Source organism: Sapajus apella, unplaced genomic scaffold (assembly GCF_009761245.1).
Source record: "Sapajus apella isolate SASKATOON/1434 unplaced genomic scaffold, GSC_monkey_1.0 scaffold15, whole genome shotgun sequence".
Lineage (NCBI taxonomy): Eukaryota > Metazoa > Chordata > Mammalia > Primates > Cebidae > Sapajus > Sapajus apella.
In genome coordinates, this window is record NW_022436955.1 from 19,711,914 (window position 1) to 19,729,408 (window position 17,495).

The 17,495-nt window shown below is 37.5% G+C and overlaps 1 protein-coding gene across 1 annotated transcript in view; it reads left to right on the forward strand.

Moving 5' to 3' along the window:
• The window catches only part of CNTNAP4 (contactin associated protein family member 4), a 286,975-nt gene that overhangs the window by 153,069 nt on the left and 116,411 nt on the right, over positions 1 to 17,495 (forward strand). The gene's annotated exons all lie outside the window — the stretch shown is intronic.

Genomic DNA, 17,495 nt, shown 5'->3' on the forward strand with positions numbered 1-17,495 from the left:
ATCTCGGCTCACCGCAACCTCCGCCTCCTGGGTTCAGGCAATTCTCCTGCCTCAGCCTCCTGAGTAGCTGGGACTACAGACAGGCACCACCATGCCCAGCTAATTTTTTGTAGTTTTAGTAGAGACGGGGTTTCACCATATTGACCAGGATGGTTTCGATCTCTTGACCTCGTGATCCACCCGCCTCGGCCTCCCAAAGTGCTGGGATTACAGGCTTGAGCCACCGCGCCCGGCCCTATATTTTCTTAATAGAGGTAGGCATGTGCAGTGTTGGAAAGATTATGTGTACTAAGTGTAAAATATTGTAGTGTGAGTATGGGTTTGAGAGATAAAGTGATTGATAAATTGTGGTTAGTATAAGAAAATTTATAACAGTAGATTTTGAAAGTAAGGTCGGGTATGGTGGTTCACACCTGTAATCCCAGCACTTTGGGAGGCCGAGGTGGGCGAATCACAAGGTCAGGAGTTCAAGACCAGCCTGGCCAACGTGGTGAAACCCCATCTCTACTAAAAATACAAAAAATTAGCTGGGCATGGTGGCGGACACCTGTAATCCCAGCTACTCCAGAGGCTGTGGCAGAGGTTTCAGTGAGCCAAGATCTTGGTGCTGCACTCCAGCCTGGAGCAAGACTCCATCTTGGGTAAAAAAAAAAAAAAAAAATTTGAAATGAATTTGCAGATATTTTCACATGGGAGACTGAGAGGATGGTCCAAATAGGGAAAGTGCTGTACGTTAGTCAAGCACAGGAAAGAGGATTACTGGGATGATTATTTGAGTACGTCATCTAGACCGAAATTAGGGCTACAGGTTAGAGGGTGAAATCTGGAGGCAGCAGCTCATTAGACGGCTTTTACTCTTGTTTGGGCAAGTGATGGTAGAGCCCCAAGCTAGAGGAACAGCAATCAGTAAAGGAGGAGAAAGGGTCAGGCATGGTGGCTCATGCCTGTAATCTCAGCACTTTGGAAGGTCGAGGAATGTGGATCACCTGAAGTCAGGAAATAAAGACCAGCCTAACGAACATGGCGAAACTCTGTCTCTACTAAAAATACAAAAATTGGTCAGGTGTGGTGGCGTGCACCTGTAATCCTAGCTATTTGAGAGGCTGAGAGAGAAGAATCGCTTGAACTCGAGAGGTGGAGGTTGCAGTGAGCCAAGATTGTGCCACTGTATTTCAGCCTGGGTGACAGTAAAACTGGCTGAAAAAAATTAAAAAAAGTAAAGAGATAGGTAAGTAGATTCAAAATATTCTGAGGACATTGAATCAAGGGATCTTGGTTATTGCATGTGAGGGAACACTGAGTTATCAAATTTGCTTTTCTTCTTTCCTCCCTTCCGCAATCTTTTTTTTTTCTTTAAATTTGAACAACTGTCTGGAAGGAGGTGTCATTTACTAGATGGGAAATGAGAGAATAAATAGATTGTGGAAGGAAATGAGATAATTAATCTCACTGTTGACACATTGAGTTTAAGTGCCTATAATATATGGAAGATTGGAACTGCAAGTCCTCTGGTTTGAAGATGTAGAATTAAAACCTATCTAAATATCATTATTGTTAGTAAATCATAAAGTATTCCACTTGTTGTACTACTGTTAATAACAAAAATGTGAAGTGCTATGAGTGACTAGTCAGGTCTTGAAAAGTGGGAATGCATTTCTGCCATAATAAAAGCAGCTCCTTTGTACTGTTTTTCAGGTGGAATAAAATTTTTATACCAGGCTCCCCTTGCGCCTAGTACATGTTTGCTGAGGTCATAGATGTAAGCCTATCCTGTGATTGTTGCAGGAAAATGGCTATTGTGATAACCACACATAATTTTATTGCCCTCTACCCCAACAAGTTAGGGCAGTAACTTGTTATGAAGGAACATCAAGTGAATGGAAAATCCATGTGAAAGAGCATCTTCTGCTTTTATGTCAGTAAACTTGAAGTTGTTTCCTGAGTAATGAGAGAAGTAGAAGCTAAATTTTATAGGATCAAAGAGAAACTATAAACTTTAAATATCTTGGCCATAGCAGCAGTGATCATGTTTATAGATCTAGCGAAGAAATGTATAGAAATAAATAACTGGTGAGAGAAAGAAAGAAAAAGAAAAGAATATGTTTGATGCTACAGGACAATGCTATATGTCTCAAAGAGAAGTAAACAATGGTGAACAAAGGAAAATAAATGGGTGAAAGTGAATATGCCTACAATGTCCTTAGGAAGTAGCATTAAACCGCAGGAGATAATGTTCTTTAACTGTGGATGAATTGCTGAGGTAATTGTCCTTAGTGTAAATTCTAAATTCCTTTTCTCTAGTTATTGTATAAACACCCTCCTTTTGCAGCCCATGATCATCTCTTCCTCATCCCCGACAGAGTAACATCCAACTGTCAAGCCATACTCAACTAATTCGTTTCTGTGGCAAGACTTGATTTTATGATTTTTCTAGCCTTAGGGTTTTTGCACCGTGGCTAGGGCATTCACCATGTACCTACCCAGCCTTTGTTTCTCTACCTGGATAATTCTCTTACTCATTTTCTTTTCTCAGTATAGAAATCTCTGGTTCTGACAACTTCTCCAATGTCCCACATTCAAATCGGGGACAGTTTCCACCCACTTGTAGAACAGCTTTCTTCTCCCAATCATAACATGCCCACATTACACCGGGTTACAAGCAGACATTCTTTTTTTTTTTTTTTTTTTTTGTTATTACTCTTCTGGGTAAAGACTAATAACAGAAATAAATGCATGAGTGTAGGTAGGCTTAATAAGCCTCAGGAATGCTTTCTCCATCATTCTAGTGTTCAACCTGCTAAAGATCAGGAATAAAGGTCAGGGCATGAGAAGAACTGAGGAAGAAGATTGGACATAATGAGCAACTTCATGTACAGATGTGTTAAACCATTGCGTTTAATTGCTTCAATGCAGCAGTTTAACAGAAAATTGTGGATCATATTTAATAAATGAAATATCAGTCATTTTAAAACATATTAACTTTTACAAAATGGGACTCCACATTTTATTATGTAAAAAGTTCCAATTTTTATTCCATAGTAAAATACAAAGTTGGAATTACATACAACCATCAGCAGATTTAAGATTAGAAAACACGTAAATGGGAAATATTAAAAAGTAGCATAAAAAGTGCAGACATTTACCTGGGTAAGAAAAACAAAGCACTGAAAGAGAGCTAGATATTAGTCTCTGCCTATTCAGGATGCTGACCTCTCATATCACATGTGTGGTTAGGGGAAAAAAGGAAAAGCAATAAATTTGTTAGATTTGCTGAAAGAATAGTTATAATTCAGTTCAATACCTATTTATTGAGCAAGCCCCACATGCTGCTAAAAGCTTGACTAAGGTGAATTAGATAGTTCTTACACTCAGATTATCTATCAGCTAATATTGTAGCTGAGAAATCTTGTTTTATGTCAAAGTGTAAAAAGAAGATAGATTCTGGTTGGCTTGATATCAGAGTATAAATTCTCTAATTATTTGCAAAGTTTATAATCTTAAGTTTGATGACAAGTGGAGTGTATCAGTCAGGGTTCTCTAGAGGGACAGAACTAATAAGACACACACACACACGCACACGCACACACGCACACACGGACATATGTTATATCTGAGTGAGTTGTTAGGAAAGTGCCACACTCTGAATCTGATTGTGAGTCCTTTATTGCCAGTGACCTAGAGTGAGCTCACGCTCAAAATCTCTTGGCGCTGAGGAAGGGGTTTGATTTCCTTTTATACGTTGCTCAGGGTAAGTGGGCAAAGTGGAATTTTACAGAAGCAGAATAAGCAAGTTAGGGGAGGAGGCTGGTAACTAGGAGGCAGGAGGCTCCCATGATTGGTGATTAACTAAGGAGGGTATATACAAGCGGTTTCCATGGTTGCTGGTTACCAAGGGGGGCATTCGGTACTTTCCATACAATCAGCCAAGGGGGTATTCACAATAGCAAGTGGCCTTGTCAAGCAGGATATGATTACAGTGGTTATATGTTTCTATAGTTCTAAGCACAACATGACCCAGCACAGTGTGGCCCAGGTATGCACTCAAGGGAGAAATGGTGGGGGGAGAAGCCAAGATGGAGTCATTCAGACTCACATCTAAGATGGAGTTAGTTTGGTTCATCTCATATGTATATGTATGTATGTGTGTGTGTGTGTGTATATATATATATATATACACACATATATATATATCATATGTATGAGTTTATTAAGTATTAAGTAGTTTATTGAGTACTAAATATTGTTAAGTAGCTATTAAGGTCTCTCTGAATACGATTATGACACAAAGCCAGAGAGTTGATATATCCCTGAGGTAGGATAGTAAAGGTATATTGCTGGCTTTGCCACTGAAAACGAATTGCTTCTGGTGGGCCTTATGGACAGGAATGGAGAAAAAGGCATTTTCCAACTCAATGGCTGCACGCTAGGTACCAGGAGATGTGTTAATATGAGTAGGCAATGAAACCATATCTGGTACAGCAGCTGCAATTGGAATCACCACTTGGTTAAGCTTAGGATAATCCACTGTCATTCTCCAAGATCCATCTGTTTTCTGCACAGGCCAAATGGGAGAGCTGAATGGGAATGTGGTAGGAATCACCACCCTGCGTCTTTTCAAGTCTTTGCTATTGGCACTAGTCTCTATAACCCCTCCAGGGATGTGATATCATTTTTGAATTACTGTTTTTTCTTGATAGAGGCAGCTCTTATGGCTTCCATTTGGCCTTTCCCACCATAGTAGCCCTCAGCCTACTGGTTAAGGAGCCACTGTGGAGGTTCTGCCAGCTGCTAAGTATGTCTATGCCAATTATGCTTCCTGACACTGGGGAAATAACCACAGGATGAGTCTGGGGACACCCTGGACCTACCATAAGTTGGTCCTGAACTAAAACTCTGTTAATCACCTGACCTCCATAAGCCTTTACTTTAACTGGAAGACCACAGTAATGTTTTATGCCCCCTAAAATCAATCTCAGCTTAGAGGCAGCGTCCAGTAGTCTCCGAAGTGTCTGATTATTTCCCGTTCCCCAATGCAGAGCTACCCTGGTAAAAGGCTGGAGGTCTCCTTGGGGAAGGATGGGAGAAAGATTAACAGCATAAATTGTCAGTAGGGTAGTGGGGTCCTTCCTTGAGGGGACCTGGCCTCCCATTTATTCAAGGGGTTCTGGGTCTGTAAACTGACTCAACTCTGGAAATTGATTGAAGGGCTGTGATTCTCTGTTTTTTTGTTTCAAATTAGTCTTTCGTCCATTCAACCTAGAAGTTTTCTGCTTGTAAAAATTAAGTAGGAATACAGTAGACTTCCTATCAATTTCACTTCTAGGAACACTGTGATTAACTAGCCAATGCCAGAGCTCGACACAAGTCAGACTCTTCTTTTTGTTACTTTGCCTCTGTTGTCCATAGTGGCTATGCCCACCTTTCCTTTGATGGTTGAGTGCCCCCACTTGGCCCCTGCCAAAATAATAAACCCAGTTATTCCCGTTGTATTTAAATTTTGTAGTCGAGTGACTACAGTTCCCACTGTTAGATCTGACATACAGAGAAAAGCAATTATAGGGCTTTTCATAGTTGGAGGTGCTGCCCTCACAAATCTATTTTGCAAGGTATTGGTCAAGGGTGTATCTTCGAGACCCTCCCAACTGGGATGAGTAGGTCTAAAGTGACTAATCCGCTCCACCATCCCCATCTCCCTTTGGATTCTTTCCTCTACATTAACCCAAGGGACATCAGGCTTCCACCTCACTCACAGTGGGCCATCTTTCAATCCATATTTCAGCTAACCAAGCAAATGTACTATTAGAACCTTTTTTTGCTCTCTGAGCTACAACATTAAATGCAGAATACCTACTTAATGGGCTGAAATCAATAAATTAAGCCTGATTCAGTTCTATGTTCCTTCCACCATTACCCACACTCTTAATATCCATTCCCATGCCTCTTCTCCTGATTTCTGTTTATATAAATTAGAAAACTCAAGAAGTTCTTTTCAAGTGTAGTGTACCTCCTCATGGGCCACACTCTGAACCTTACCTCTAGGAGCCTGCCAGGACTTTAGTTATAGGTATAGAAGCAAACAGGGATTTTGGGGGTGGCTCCTGAGGAGAATCAACATTATCTTGCTTGGAAACTGCCCCAGGGAAGGCTTTCACTATTGTCTCAGGCAGTGCAGGGTTTATCTCCTCAGACAAAGGTGGAAAGGCTGATGGCAGCATGGGTCTGGGAGGGGATGTTGCCACTACTGGGGATGGGGAACTGGTTTCTCCTGGCAAGAAAGGTTCATCAGAATTTACAAGCTCAGTGTTCTCAGCTTCATCAGGGTCCTCCGCATGTCCCCATCCCAAGTTGCAAGGTTCCATTCTTTTCCAATGAATGCCCTCATTTTAACAGTAGACTCCTGGTGAGGCTGTGCATGCACCTTTCATTGCAGATCAGCCATTCACATGGTAAGAGTCTGTGTCTGATTTTCCACAAGTTCAGCTCTTTCTCTAAAGGAGATAAGACTCTGACTCTGGGCAATCTTAGAAGATTTGAGACTCAGTGTCTACTTCCGAAGCCGGGACAGAATCCCTGAGTTCATCATTTTCTTACATCACTTTGTCCAGTGAACTAAGGAGCAACCAACCAGCTTCATTATGTTCCTTGGTTCTCCACATATGACCAAGGGTATTATATGTAGAGTCACTAAACTCTTTGTCTCTCATGAATGGTAAATGTCAAATGCATTAATTTACCTGATTCTCTAAACAGTTCATGCCAAGGACTGTCAGTGTTCTCCATGGTATTAGAAGTAGAGTCCTTAGCATTTTTGAGTCTAGTCATATTAAGCAGCCAATTCCAGAAACCCCCAACAACTAAAGAACTCCATCCTTAATATTCTGTTTTTTTTCTAGAACCACCCCTGATACCAAAATCTGTATTAGTTAGTGTTAATCTAATACAGAATATATGTGTGTATATATATGTGTGTGTGTGTGTATATATATATATATATATATATATTCACATAGGAGTTTATTAAGGAGTATTAACTCACACAATCAGAATGCCCCACAATAGGCGATCTGCAAGCTGAGGAGCAAGGAAGCCAGTCTGGGTTTCAAAGCTGAAGAACTTGGAGTCTGATGTTTGAGGGCAGGAAGCCTCCAGCATGGAGAAAGATGTGGGTGGGGAGGCTAAGCCAGCCTAGGCTTTTCATGTTTTTCTGCCTGTTTTATATTCTCTGGCAGCTGATTAGATGGTGCCCACCCAGATAAAGGGTGGGCCTGCCTGTCCTGGCTCACTGACTCAAGTGTTAATCCCCTTTGGCAACACCCTTACAGACATACCCAGGATCAGTATTTTGCAGCCTTCAATCCAATCAAGTTGACACTCAGTATTAACCATCGCATGGAGTTATTTTAAAATTAAAATAAGATTAGCTATTAAGATACTAGAAAATAAGGCAACTGTGAAAACTTATCAGGGTCATGACAAAAGAATTCAGCATCAGTTGAAGAGATTCTCACTGACCAAAAATGAAAATGTTTAAGTATCAATAAGGATTGTAACTGCCAAGTTTTGAAACCAATTAAATATGTTTGAGTGAATGGGTTCATGATAACAACAATTGAAAAGCCCCATTGGTCATCTATGAGAGACATAAAGATCCAACTCCTTATTTTGAAAACTCATAAACAAAGAGAGGAGACAGCAAGTATATCTTACTGTTCCTATGTAACTTATAACCAGATAGAAGAGGGGAGTATCTCTTTAATTAAATATTTTAGGTAATAAATAAAAAGGAATACTAGAATGTGTCTATTTCACAGCCCTAAATAAATGACAGGTTCAAGCTAACTATAAGAGTTCACAACAAGGGAGAAATTCGTTTTCCAGTGTCAGCCATGACAGCGTAGCTTTTATTGGACTAAACTGCTGCCCATAAAAGTTGTATAAGTGTTAAATAAAATATATTTTTAAAACGTGCTTCAGAGTTCTGAAGTTTATTAATGAAATGGAAGAAACTGGAGAGAACTTGATTCTTGGAAGACGGGAAGTAAACTCTGGGAAATTCACATTTATCTTACTTTTACCAAAGGACCAGCAGAAAATAGCCAGATTTTACTAGGCAGGGGGGGACTAAGGTCAGAGTTCAAGGTTGCCAGAGAGGCTAGAAATTGAGTGGGAATATTCAAAAGAAGGAGGTAAGAGGATGAAGGTCCCTGCTCCTACAGACACATTTCCCTTAGATCTTTGGCCAATTATTGTAACTCACATGCTCAAGGTGAAATGCCAAATAGCCCTGGAGAAAGCAGGAGGTAGAGGTTTAAAAGTCTGGAGATTTTAGTATCTGCCTAAGGCTGGAAGGACCACCTTTGGAGTTCAAGTCCTGCCAATTTAGAGGAATTTGTTAAATATCTTGGGCTTCCAATAAAATGCCACAAGGTATTCTGTCACAGCAGTAGAGATTTTTAAAAAAGGGAAGAAAGAAATCCCACTAATGTATTACCTTGGGAGTAAAGACTGTACCTGAGGACATATTGTTATGTCCTAAGGCTAAGAACAAAACCAAAGTAGACTTATCCAACAAAACCTGGAACTAAGCCTTCACAGGGTCTAGGTGATCAGCCAGGAATTCATCTCCCTGTGGACCACTTCCATTCACTTCCTGCCAGCGCCAGCCATCCAGCCCTCTATTGTCTATCCCACACTCCCGACAGTCCTCATCCCTCCCATACCTGCCCCCTCCCTATTCCCACTTCCTCCTCTTTTCCTGACCCCTGCTGACATACAGGGTTACCTACTCAGCTTGAATAGCACTTCCTTAGAGATGTTGTCCCAGTCACCAACCAAATTTAAATCTCCATGTTCAAAAGTCTCCTGTAACCCTGACCTTTCCTTCCATGCTCTGGAATTTGTATATTTGTCTGTACCTATTTACAAAATGTAAATATGTACAATTTATAAATATGTACAGTTATAATTTGTAAATATTTACAGTTACATATCTTTACTACTTTACCGTCTTTTTAAATAGACCAGGTAAATATGTACAATTACAACTTGTAATTGTACATATTATTTACATTATAATGTGTAAATATGCCTGTGTACACAGGAGGATTTGCCTGCTCTCTTCCTTCAGGATGGAGCATCCCTGAGGACAAATGTGTTCACTGTAGCAACAGCATCTCCCACCATAGCACTTGGCACAGTGTTCAATAACTATTGGTTAAATGGTTGAATTTAAAAAAAATCTGATTATCCATGATATAAATGGTATCATAAATACATAAAAATCACAAATGTATTACATTCTCACAACAGTAATTGATCAAAAGAGAGATACCTTTGAGATAAATATATGTGATTCCGAGTGTCGTTATTATTAAAATGATAACGGTATACAAAATAATAAATTTTGAGGCATTTTGATATTTCCATTCGATCCCTCTAGCATCTTTGCATAGTATGAGAGGATGGAATTTTTCTGTACATATCCAAATAAGGAAATGGATAATCAGCATTTAGGTAACTTCTGTGACATTACAGAAGTTGCAAATAAATATTAGAGATAGAAATGCAACTTATGTCCTCTAATGATACATTCAAGTGTCCTTGACATAGTAGATGTTACTAATTTCAAATCTGTTTAAAAGGTTAATTTGGATTGATATTTAAGTGAGAATGATAATGTTTGTTCCCATAACCTCCTGGTGTGTTGTTACTGACCTTAACTTGGTCTATTTAAAAAGATAATAAAGTTATCTTTCCCCTATAGTGATATATAGCACTTGATTTCTGTGCCTTCTTCCTTTTTATTGTATTAATTTTAGTTGTTTTAAACTTAAGAGTCCCTTAAATCATTCTGTGTTCTTTTATGCTACCATGCAAAAATAGTACAGTCTATTTCCTGTTGATTTCTTGAGTACTTGGTCTTTCTTCATCGCTTTAAAAAACCAATTCAGTAATGCAGGTCTCAAGTACCTATCTATCATGCTGCTACTTTAATATTTCACTATATAATAGTTAAACAACAACTCAGTCTGATTTGTGTTTCTCAGAAGTCAAAATTGGACATCTGTTTGTTTAGTAATTCATGGGCAATAATTTTCACATAAATAAACAGTGTAATCAGTGTTTAAGGCTGACTTCATGTTTAAGAAGAGTTGGGTGTATACCCTTTTCCAATTGATGAAAAAGCTATATTATTTTTTTCTCTGATTTTTGAAGGTGACACTATTGTTCTGTTTATATTTTGGGGAGATTCCCAAAGAATTAATGAAAGACTCTGGTGTATTTTTCATTAACTCTTTTATGACCTTGAAATACAGTTAATTTTTCTATAATTGAAAAATTGATTTTCTAGTTTATGCATTTTCTATTCCAATTTTTCTCTTTTAAGTTTTGCAGTCATCTGACCTCAGCAATATTTCCGTGATTCATAGTTTAACTCACAGAATCAATTTATCCCTAAAACATCTTCCAGGGACAAATCTCTACCACCTCCACAACTATCTGCAAGTACCACCCACAGTATAAATGAATAAAACATTAATTTCCATGGCACAATTTATTTCCAGGTACAATTCAATATGCAGTGAGGTTATTTATTTTCAGAGAATAGGTTCTTCCTAGCAAACCACCCTTATGCTGCCATCTGCCTCAGAATCATTCAGGGACCTGTATTCCTGTTCCAGGTTAGAATTCCTGAGAGTCTGATTTGGTAAACATTAGGCCAAGCCCAGAATGTTGAATGTTGAATGTATATGGAGATCCCAAGGGGTTCTTTTCCATTGGTTCTAATATAGCTGGACCCTAGAGCTCAGTTTATGCTTTTGAATATTTTTCTTGGTAATTCACTTGGGGGTTGTGGGGACATTGCTCTTTTAAGTGACAACCCCTCAAAATTTGAGAAGACTCAAACTTCTGCAGCAAGGGTAGGATGCAGGGGTGGGAGAAGATACCAGGAAAACTGGAATATATTACCACGAGGGGTGTGTGTGTATGTGAAATATGCACTGGTAGAAAAAGTTTGCTGCATAAGAAGGTAAAGCATTTTTACAATTTAGTTGACACCCTTCTTGGAGGCTGCAGCGGATCAACTCCTTCTCCTGCACATCTTAGAAATTATTCAAGATGTAGCCATGATGCAAAAGCGGAGCTCTGAAGACAGGCATGAATAATTGCATCTCAGGGTTGTATGTCTTGACTGTAAGCTCTTTCAAAAAAAAAAATAAAAAGTGTTCTTTGTTTTTATGCATCACTGTGTCTTCAACAGTATTCACAGAAAGCTCTCCATAAATACGTGCTGCCAAAAAAAAGGCAGAATACACATTTTAGGAATACTGCATCTGACACAACTCCCTGAAAGATATTTGAATATTTTCTGTTGGAAAGCTCTTAATTCCGTGGGAGATTTTATTTCTGAATTGTGTCAATAAAGCAAGCTATACCTAGGGTCACAGGGAGAATTGATATGAGAGTAGGGCCTACAATCTTTGCGAGTCTCTTCTTTTCTTGATTCTTGCTCTAAATGTGAAGATTTGAGATGGAGGTATTCACTGAGGAGGAATCAGGTCACCAACAATTGCTGTGGTAAGTCAGCTTGGGCAGGAGCTGACGGACAGAGAAAAAGCCACAGAACCCACAGATGACTTGAAGTCATCCTTGCTGAATAACCTGGCAGTGACATTGATAATTAAGGGTTTCTTGTGTACTTCAGCAATTCATTATTATTTAAAGAGTCACAAATACACCAAATGTACTTATTTTTTTGCTATGCACCTCTTCCTGCCCAATATTCTAGCACTAAATCCTGGTATTAGCATTAGTAGTTGTTAATATTCATTGACTGCTAATTGTGTGTCAGCTTCTAAAAGCTAGGCAGATAAGCATGCATACAACAATCCTAAGAAATCTGTACTATTCTCATTTTACAAATGAGACAACAGCGACAAAGAGGTTAAGTAACTTGCTGTGATAGAGAGGATAATACCTCCCTGATATCTTGGTCCCTGAAACCTGTAAATATGTTGCGTTACCATAGCAAAGGCACTTTGCAGATGTAATTAACTTAGGGCTCTTACGGTGGGGAGATTATTTTGGTTTATCCAGGTGGACCTGATGTCACTAAAGTCCTTATAAAAGAAAAGTAGAAGGCAGGGAGGGAGAGAGGAAAGAAAGAGAGATTTGAAGATGCTGTGACAGTGGTCACATGAAGGAAGAGGCTATGATGAGCCAAGTGGTCAATAAAAAGTAGAAAAGACAAATAAATAGATTATTTTTTAGAGACTTCAGAAGGAAAACAGCTCCTGCCAACTCCATGATTTTAGGACTTCTGAATTCCAGAATTGTAAGATAATAAATTTGTGATGTATTAAGAGACGGTGTTTGTGATTGCTTTACAACAGTAATAGGATGCTGTCTTCGTCCATTTTATGTTGCTATAACAGAATATCTGAGGCTGGGTAATTTATTAAAAACAGAGGTTTATTTCATTTATGGTTTCGCAAGCTGGGAAGTTCAAGAAGCATGGTGGTAACATCTTACGGGCTTCTGGTGAGGGCTTTTGTATGGTGAAAACAGTGGAGAAGGTCAAAAGAGGATGTGGAAAAGTCCAAAAAGGCAAAACCTGAGGGGTGTCCTGCTTTATAGGAACACACTCTTGCAAGAACAAATCCGTTCTTATGAGAATGAGTCAGTCTCATGAGAGAAAAGGAACACACTCTTGGGAGAACATATCCGTTCTTATGAGAATGAATCAGTCTCATGAGAGAAGAGATTCACGCAGTATCCTGAGAACAGCCACAAACCATTCATGAGAGATCGACCCTATGATTCAAGCCCTTTCCAGTGGGCCTCAGCTCCTAGTACTGCCACTCTGGTGAACAAATTTCAGTATGAATTTTGATGGAGACAAACCACATCCATGCCGTGGCAGAAACTAACATACTTGCCCAAGTTAGAGTGAGGATTCAAACCCACACAGACAAGTTGCCTTAATAACTACGCTAACAAGAAATATATATTATTATAAATGGCTTAAAAGAGGGCTAGACTCAGAGGGGAATTTGTAAGAACGATTTGCAACTGTTATTAGAAAACTAGAGTTCGTGCCCTGCCCATTGTGAACCAATATATGACAGAGTCACTTTATTAATCTCGATAATAACTCAATCATTAAAAATATAGAATGTAAAATAAATATGTGTGTGTGTGTGTGTGTATATGTGTGTATATATATCCTCAGTTAATAAGCATACTAATGAACAAATTCACAATTAGAGAAATAATTCTTATTCTTCCTTTCAATTAAGCAACAAGTCTCCTCTTACATCTTTAGACTATAGGTCTTTTACAAACTTTGTTAACCTCAGATTTCACATTTTTCCTATGGTCAGCTTTCTAATACCTCTACTTTTCCTATTTATACAATTCAACTGTGTACAAAAGATTGTTTTCCCAGCCTGGGCAACATGGAGAAATGCCATCTCTGCCAAAAATACAAAAAGTTAGCTGGGCTTGGTGGCACATTTCTGTAGTCTCAACTACTTGGAAGGAGGTTGAGGTTGGAGGTGCACTTGAGCTCAGGAGTTTAGGGCTGCAGTGAGCTGAGATTATGCCACTGCACTCCAGCCTAGGTGACAGAGGGAGACCTGTCAAAAAAAAAAAAAAGATTATTTTCCAAAGGTATTTATAAAAGATAGGAATAAATGTGATATTGACTGTTAATTTAAATATTAATGTTATTTTGTATGCTTAGTTTAGTGTTTCTAAAATATTGATTTGTACTAATTTAAATAATTCTGTTTACTCAGATCTTTTATAGGTTAGTACCAATACAAAGACATATTGCTGTGAATCACTCTGAAATTTTTTATTTTTGTATCAGTTTGGATTGCTGTTGCTTTTTTAAGAGCTCAGATATCTGAAAATTTTTGTAGAATAGTGAAAATAAATTCTGGTGATGGCTAAGATTTGATATGTTGCTTTCTTGGTCATTGTTGTGAAGTCCAAATGTATTTTTTCAGTTAACAATGTTAAAGTCAATTTTTAAAAACATAACTTTCATTCAAATACAGAATATACATATATCAAAGAAGTATTTGATTCATTAATAAAAGAGTTAAAAGGATGGTTAATCTAGTTTCAAATAAAATTGAAGAGATTGAGTATATCTATAGGAATGCAGGAAAGCATGTTAGAATAATGTTACTAGGTAGATATATAAGAAGTTAATATCCAACAGGACAATAAACCCATAAGCTTTAGAGATATAGTTTCTACTAGACAGAAGCTATTTGCATTTCTACTGAGCAAAAATCTGCAGATTACATGTAACTTTGTAGATTCTGGCCTTTATTATTCAGTAATAAATGGTAAAATCAGAATTTTTTAATTCACCTAGAATTAAATAATCTTTACCTGTTAGAAGACATTCCACTATGACATTGAGAAGATGTGAAGTTATTTCTTTGCTTTATTTCCTTTTTTTTTTTTTTCCTAATTTTTCTTAACAGTGGTAAGATCACTTTCAAGAGAAACTATATTCCTGTCTCTCACCAGCATTTTTGGACAGCTGGGTGCTGGTAATATATAGAATTCAAATGCTCCCTCTCTCTCACAAAAGATTCATTTTTTTCCAGGCTTTTATATGATTAACTTTATTCAGCATAACTCAGTATTTTGTAATTAAGATGACTTTAAAAAATATATCAAATGTGTTTGTACAAATAACTTTTTAGAAAAATTGCTTATAAAAAAGTGACCTACAATGAGTGTTGTATCTAAAATAATACTGTTAAAAATCACCCATAATTTTTTTTCATTTTATGAGACTCTATTTCTATATATTATGTGTATACCCCTTGAAGTTTTCCTGTACTGATAATGTACTTGCATTGTGAATTATTCTTTGTTCTTTTTTCTCTGAAGGGTATTGTTTACCTGCACGGGAAATCTATCATGTGACTATAGCTAGTTTGTTGATTTCCCTCTTTCTGTACCTTCTTCCTTTCAGGCCCCCTTTTTCAAGGTGAGCCAACCTTACTCCTACTCTGAGCACTAAATTATTTCCTGTCACTGTAGTTTCTCAGCAATCCTCAGAGCTTTCTTTTATGGCAGTGAATCGGACAGTGCTGGGAAAATGTCTAGGCCTCTTGAAATTAAATGTTCCAAGAATAATCCTAGTTTATGGAGACAAGTTTTAGGACTTGAAGACTGCAGAGACTGGCAAGATTACTGATAAAGATCCGCCTTTGCCTCATTTTTCTAGACCTGAGAACCGAGAGAGCCCTTTATCAACTAGCTTAAGTGACTCCAGCCTTCTGTTACTCTTGATCAGAATGCCTGTTACAATCTGTAATGCTTTTATGAACTTAGTTGTTCACTCGCTAAATGTTGACTGTCTTCACTAAATGGAAGCACCGTGAGGACAGGGCTTATATTTGTGTTGAATTTTTTTTTAATCCTAGAATCTCACACAGTGACTTTACATTGGGTCAAATAAAATTTTACTGAATGAATTCATAGTATTGTGTAGTCGTATACCTGTGAAGCAAGTAGACGGTAAGAATGAGAGAAAATAAGTGGCTTCCGTTTAAGAGTATGCAATTGCTTTAGGCATCAGTGTTTTTCTCTATATCATTGCTGATTGAAATATTCCAGGCACAAAAGCTTTAGGTGCCGCAGTAGATAAATATGATCATTATAATGTAATAATAACAGTGGTGAAAAAGAAAAAAAAAAGTACTAGTAGGCTAAAGTAACACAAGCTAAACCTTTAATGGGAAAAATTCTCCTGGTAGCTAATTTCAAAAATAGTCTTTATCTAAAATGAAATCATTACTGTCATAGCTGCCTTTAAGTGATACATTAACTCAGAGATAACTGCATTGCTCCAAATGTGTCAGCATTTAAAGTCTGTCTTGTTGGAATTTTTCTTAATTTTATTGTAATTTAATAATCATAGGATGTATTATTTGTATTTGACACAGTTATATTTTTACCATGCACATTCATTCAGCTATGTAACAAGGAATGATTGTTAGGCTAACATTATTCTTTCTACAGAATGCAATCTTTATTCATGTGCACTTGGTGAATGAATTCTTTATAAGCACATTAGCAAAATGTGAAAAAATAAAACTTCTGAGTCTTCAAAAGATGGCTGCATAAAATAGTTGACAAAAATTTGCAGGGTGGTGTATATAGATGATTCACATAAAATATGATGAATAATTGGATTCAAATGCATATTTGGGCTTACGAGTAGCTGTAATAATTTTGTCAAATAAAACAAGATGAGTAAACTGGAATGTCATTTTGTTGACTGGAAGAAGCCAGCTTACCAGTTGAAAAATAGCTTCATATTTCATTGTATTTTTTGAGCCTCTTCATTTAATACATAAGTGCACTCTCAAGGGTAATTGTCTTAAAATATCTTTGACTTATGAAATGTAGACAGTACTGTCAGGATATCCAAGTGTTATGAGTTTTTTTTTAATGTCTCTTGTGCAGGTACAACTGATTTTGACAGATGTATTGCTATGTTACTAGTATAACATGACATCTTTTTTCAGATGAACTGTATAAGAGTGATCTTGACAATAAGTAGGTAAGACATGGTCAGAAAGTTGAAGAAAACATGTCAGTGTCACAGTTACGACACAAATACTGCAGAACAGACCTTACAATATCATTAAGTCAGGGTGTTTCCAACAATGCCCTTGAGAAGACAGAAAATAATATTGCTCTTAAATAACTGTCACTTAACCACAAACATAATAAAACTAGACAAAACACAAAGGTCAGTTTAACATGTACTAAAAGTGGCATTTGATGAGTCTGTGCTATGTGTGTATCTTTGTGTATAGACCTCATTAACATAGTGTATGGATGAAAGAATTTTGAGATATCAAAACCACTTTCTCTGGAGCCAAAAAAAAAATTTAACTTCAGAATTTCAAGAATTCCATTAAAAACACTGATTGTGAAATATGTAAAGTGATTTAATGTATATTAATTATAACTTTGTTTAGTGGAATAAGAAGAAATAGCCTTTAGTAATATAGGAAAATGGCCGGCACAGTGGCTCACGCCTATAATTGCAACACTTTGGGTGGCTGAGGTGGACAGATCGGCTGAACCCAGGAGTTCAAGACCAGCTTGGGCAACATAATGAGGACCTCATCTCCATTAAAAAATAAAATTAGCCAAGCATGGTAGTGCACACTGTGGTTCCCCCTGCTCAGGAGGTTGAGGGGGGAGGGTCTCTTGAGCCTCAGAGGTCAAACCAGCAGTGAGCTGAGATAGTGCCTTTGCTACTACATTCCAGTCTGGGGAGCAGAGCTAGACCCTACCTCTCTCTCTCTCTATATATATATTATAAAATATACAATATAAATATATAATTTTCTCATATATATTATATTTAATGAGAAAGTTATATAATATTTATTGACATATATATATATGAATGAGAAAATTAGGAATACATTTAAAAATGTATT